At 42.2% G+C, this 6,229-nt stretch overlaps 1 pseudogene; it reads right to left on the bottom strand.

Moving 5' to 3' along the window:
* Positions 1-2,077: 2,077 nt before the first annotated feature.
* Positions 2,078-2,404, bottom strand: LOC145994459 (histone-lysine N-methyltransferase SETMAR pseudogene; annotated as a pseudogene).
* Positions 2,405-6,229: the final 3,825 nt, after the last annotated feature.

The raw sequence follows: 6,229 nt of genomic DNA on the forward strand, positions 1-6,229 counted from the left end.
AACTCTTTTTGACATGAATTCTAGCCTTCTTTCTTTGAACTTTTCTACGCCATGTTCTTTAATGTATTGGTGCTGCCACCTATGATAATTTTCTGATCTTTTGTTATCCTGCTTTATTGATGTATTACTCGAAAGCAGTGATTCCCAACCGGTGTGCCGCGATATATTTTAGGGATAAACGAAAAAGAAATATTAAGAAGTTCATCAAGAGTGAGTGTTTTTTTTGGCAGAGCAATATCACAGCCTAGTGAAGAAAACAATGGACGCAGTTGCGCAACCACAGGGTGGGTGGGGGGGTGGCAGGGGGCATTGACACCCAACCTTGGACGGAAATCAGTTCTAGGGGGAGCAAGGAGGCAAACATAGGAGGCCAAGGGTAGCTGCAGGGGGTACACAGGCGCAATTGCCCCCTCGATTTCAAAATCTATGGAAATACAATGTATAAATACATTTCGTAAAGTTTTCTTGCTCGCTTTGCTGGCACTACCTTTCTTAGTCTCATCAAGTTCAGAACCGGAGGAAGTCAACCTTGGGCACAGAACGATCTAAATTTAAAAAGCTGTAAAACAGAGAATGCCATGGTGGCCCGTAAAATTATTTCCACCCTAGTCGATATATTTTTCATATTTGCAAGAAATTGGATCTAATTATCAATACTGTAATGCATTGAAGACCAAATATGCTTTTCAGGCTGTTGCTGCTAAACCGTTTTGTCTTAAATGCACTAACAATTGTTTTGAGGTATAGGAGCCCGTACATGTGAGAATCGATTTATATATTTTTTGCCGTTGGTTTATTATGAGATGGATGAATTGATTATGTAATGTATTTAAATAGTATACGTATGTATTTAAAAAACTTTGAATACGTACACAATTATGTTAACATGCTGCATATGTATTTTCTTATTTTACGTTGCTCCATATTGCATATGCGTACAATATATATTGTACATGAAAGGTACGCATGTCATGTGTACATAAAGAATTATATTCCGAGTGCATTTATATTGCGTTTTTTGTCTTTCAAAAGTACAGGTTATGTGTTTGTTTTCGTGGCCGCGGTGGCTAAGTCGGTAACGTGTCTGACTACCATGCTCAAGGGAGCGGGTTCGATCCCCGGCCGGTTCAAATCCGGGAACTTTTCTAACGTTGGAAACGGTTCCGGCGCCCACCCAGCGTCGAATGACATGGGTACCTGGGGGAAACCCTGGAGGTAAAGGCGGTCAGGGGCGCCGACTCACGACCGGATCAAGAAAGTGTGGGGCGTTACCCCCACACCCCCTATACGCCTTCATGGCGTAGTGCTAAGCACAGGGGAACACTTTACCTCTTTATGTGCTTGTTTTCAATCATTAGCTAATGTGAAATTGAAAAACCATTTTAAATTCTTTGTTCCAACACATGCTTAAACATCGACATCAGCCCCATTTTTTCTTGATTTACAAGGATAATAATGTATTTGATACTACTAACAAATAATAACAACAACATTATTATTACCAGGTATCCAAAAAAAGTTCATGCCGTATATTGCATGACTCTATAATTTCTGGCAAATGTGTTTTATTTTGTCCTTCAACTTCAATTACATGTTCCCAACGAGATACAAGCTTGTAAATCCCGCGTTTCTAAAAGTTCTGGTCCCTAGAAGCAAAAAATTGTCCTATGACCTGCGTGACATCATCTTGGTTTCGGAACTGTTGCTCACGCCAATGGTTATCCATGGCCAAAAACAAGTGAAAGTCGGATGGGGCAATGTGCGGGGAGTAAGGAGGATGACGTAAAATTTCCCAACCAAGTGTCTTAATTACCTCCTTGGTCGCTTTCGCCGTATGAGGTCTAGCGTTGTCTTGAAGAAGGATCACTCCTTTCCTGTTTACTAGTGCTGGCTGCTTTGGACGTAGTGCAGCTGCAACCCTTTGCAATTGGGACGAGTACACCTCGGATGTGATGGTTTTGTCATGCTCTAGCAATTCAAAGTGCACAACACCAGCGCTGGTCCACCAAACACAGAGCAGAACCTTCTGTTGATGAATATTTTCTTTGGGGGTCAATGCAACAGAAACAGGGGACGACTAATGATGTTTTCTTTTGCGGTTCCTGTATAACACCCATTTCTCGTCACATGTCAATATCTGGTCCAGGAATGGGGCTTTCTTGTGGCGTGACAGCAATGATGCGCAAATGGTGAGCCGCTGGTGTTTGTTTTCCTCGGACAAAACGTGAGGAACCCAGTTAATGAGCTTCCAAGTCTTCCCAAGGTTGTGCAGATGCAATCGAATGGTTTCCTCCGACACTCCAAACCCTTGTGCAAGTTCTTTCCATGTTTGCTGTGGATCACGCTCGATGGTCTCCTTCAGCAGGGCTTCGTCCAGCTCGAGGCTTGTCCTGGAGGCTCTCATCGCCCGATGCAAATCGACTGAACCACTTTCGCGATGTGCGCTCACTCACTGATGCCTCTCCAAACGCGGAGCATATCTTTCGAGCAGCGGCTGCAGCATTGCTGCCAAATTTGAACTCATACAGTAAACACGGCCGTAAAACGTCCTTTGACACTGGCATGTTCCCTTCAGGATTGTAGTTCCTACAGACCTGCTGTGTCTATGCGACCGACACGCCTCCCAACTCTGCACTGACCGACGGTTGCCGGGAATGTAAACTTTTGATGTCATCCAGACAGGGTTGCCGACATATATGCCGTTTGACTTTCACTTTTCGTTCCAGCGGCACGAACTTTTTTGGATACCTGGTATTATTGGCACGATTATACTGGTACTTGCCCCCAACCCCAGGCAAAAAATCGTGGTTGCGCCTCTGAATGGACGTACTTTTTTTCAACTTCATATTTGTGGGAGCAAACATTCTCTGTTATGGCGACAATAAGATCCAAAACAGGAAATAGATTGCATGACCTTGAGGATGATAAGCGTGTCTGATAAACATTTGTGCTCGAATCATCAATCGGAAGTCTCACATTATTAAAACAAAACTCTCTAGTGATTGCCATTGTACACTGGTGAAAACAATTAAAGGAACAAATGGTATTTGTTAAAAGAAAAGAAAAATATGGAACGGCGAGAAGCAAAGAAGGGAGCAGACGATAGCTACGTGTGTTGCGCACAAACCGTGCCACGCAGTTGTCGATGACGTCGTACGGCGGTGGCGCTGTGATCGCGTGTGTGTAGAGGTACCCAGTTGCTCGGCGTGGATCGGAGCTACAGTACGTTGTGAAACACCGTAGCATTGGGCAATCCGTGTGTTTTGAATTTCTGTGTTTACCCATCGTTAGTATGGCGAGTCGGCATCGTTTAGATGATGCCACAAGATGGAGGATAGTTGGAAGACTCGAGGCAGGCCAATCACAGGCAACCTGTTGTAGGGCGAGAAATGTGGTGTCCACGCTGTGGAAACAGTTCACAGAGACAGGAACAGTGGTCCGCCGACGTGGTCAAGGCCGCAAAAGGGCTACAACGCCGGCTGAAGACCGTTATTTGCGACTTCTCGCCAAGAGGGATAGGTCCGCGACAGCAACACAGCTGTCTCGAAACCTGTATGATGCAACAGGGACATCAGTTTCACGCATAACAGTCGCCCAGAGACTGCATGAAGGTGGGTTGTATGCGAGGCGCCCTGTAGTGTGCATCCCTTTGTCTGTGCAGCACAAAAGGGCCCGGTTATCATGGAGCAGAGAACACCTGTATTGGACGGATAATGATTTGGGGCGCATTCTCTTCAGTGATGAGTCGCGATTCAGTCTGGACAGCGACTCAAGACGTGTTCTCATCTGGCGAGGAACGGGGAGTCGATATCGGCCCTCAAACATTGTCGAAAAGGACCACTATGGCGGAGGGGGTGTGATGGTGTGGGCGGGCATCATGGCAGACGGGCGTACGGACCTTCATGTGTTCGATAGAGGTTCTCTGACAGATCAGCGATACAGGGACGAGATCCTTGCACCCTACGTGCGACTTTTCCGCGGAGCCTATGGACCGCAGTTCATGTTTATGGACGACAACGCCCGTCCACATAGGGCGCAGTTGGTGGATGAATACCTTCAATCAGAGGATATTCAACGATTGCCATAGCCTGCGATGTCCCCTGACCTTAATCCCATAGAACACGTATGGGACCCCCTTGGACGCTCAATTGCAAACCTCCAACCAGCTACAACAACCATCGCTGAGCTCAAGTGTGCCTTAGTGCAAGAGTGGGTGCGGTTGCCACAGGAATTGCTAAGGACCCTTGTACACAGTATGCATCGCCGATGCCAGAGTTGTATTGCTGTACGGGGCGATCATACGCTCTATTAGACATGTTTTTTTTGGCCTCACTGACAGAGCGTCGGTCAGCTGCTGTGCTGGACATTTGGCATTTTTGGTTTTCATGGGTGGCGGTTGTTTTCTCATCTATTGTTTTGTTCTGGGATGATATTGTGGCCACGTTTGGCGTTATTTCGTTGTTATCTTTTGTTTTTGCATTAAAAACCATTTGTCCCTTTAATTGTTTTCACCAGTGTAGTAAACTGTATTGTATTCTGATGTTTGTCCTTATATTATCTTTCAATAAATTAATAACATTGCTACTGGAGAGAATATTTATTTGACAATAAATTTAACTTGCTCCTGATAACATATCACACTTGGATTTCAGATTAAAAGTTGATCAAAAAGATTCCAACAAGGGATGCCTCAAGTGTTTAATATAATTCCGAAGGGTGCTGCGTAATAAAGTTGGGAATCCATGCTCTACAGTTTTCTATTTGTAGTTGTGCTTTAGTATGGTTTATGTAAAGTTTTCTACGTCCTTAAAAGGGCTAGGTGTGAATACCTAACTTAGCATTTAGTAATAAATGTGAAATCCATGTTCTAGATTTAAACACTGCTGACTGAGCAATGAGAATGGCAGATTAGGGTGAAGGAGTAAATTACCCCGTTCGGTAACGAATAAATCTATAGCTCCAGCTCCTCCAGATGATTTCCAACAAGAGACCCCTTGCTACTGCCCTAACCTGATTTTGTTGCTTTCGCCGACCTTCACTTACTCCCTAAAGGTAAACGACCTTCCCGCTTCTTGTGTAAAACTCTTTATTCAACAACATTCCAGCAGCAAGTCCTGGCAGGTTTTTCATTCGTTACCGGACAGGGAATGTTATGATTTGTACATTAGCAATAGTGTTTGAGGAGTATTGATTCAATTTTTTTAATTGTTTCTTGATGAATGTATTACAAATCTTACTACTTCGTCTGGATCATAAACCTTTTTTTTTCTAAAAATTTCTAAAACAAAAATGTTTATGATCCAGACAAGGTAGTAAGATTTCTAATACATTAATCAAGAAACAATGAAAAAATTTGAATCAATACTCCTCAAACACTATTGCTAATGTACAGGGACCGGATTTTGATGACGTCATCTTTTTCTCCTTACGTAGTATGTATTGCTCTTACGTATTAAAATCCTGAATATGAAGCTCTGATTATAAAAATGTGAATATTATTGTGCATTTTTCGTCATATTTTATAATTTTCAAGTTTTACAATTTACAAAATTTTTGTCATTTTTCGGTCATTTTTTGCGTTTTTACTTCTCTTTCTGTTTTTTGGGTAATTGCAAAGGAAAAAGTAATGTAATTGCATTACGTTTCACTCACTCATTTTTAGCAAGGAACTGACATTTATCTTCTTGATGTCTCTAACAATGAAAACAAAAATTCTATCGGCACTTGAGTGTAGGAACGAAGCAACATGCCGCTCGACATTACATACTCCATTAATTTTGAATAAGTTAAGATTTTTACAGATTGTTATACTTAATATTCACATACACCTTGAAATTTCAATTCCAACGTTACAGAAATAAGAACTGTGCCATACTAATTGTCACACCCTGAAATAAAGAAAAAAAAATTGTCATTTCTTTAGGTCATTTTTAGACCATCAAAATCCGGTCCCTGCTAATGTAGAAATCATAACATTCCCCGTCCGATAATGAATGACATAATCACTTCTATTTTCCTCGTCTATGAAAATATATGTGTTCTTTCATAATTAATTCTCTCCATCTTTTCTTAATGGCTTATATATTTATCATTTAAATGCACTGCATTAAATGGCGTACAATAATTTTTTTAATGAATTCTAGCCTGTTTCCTTCAAAAGTTTTTACGTCAAATTCTACATTGTGATGGTGCTGCCATCTATCCGCAGCATTTCCTGTTATCGCGTGGT

This window comes from Lepisma saccharinum, chromosome 10 (genome assembly GCF_977018435.1).
Source record: "Lepisma saccharinum chromosome 10, izLepSacc3.1, whole genome shotgun sequence".
Classification (NCBI taxonomy): Eukaryota; Metazoa; Arthropoda; class Insecta; order Zygentoma; family Lepismatidae; genus Lepisma; species Lepisma saccharinum.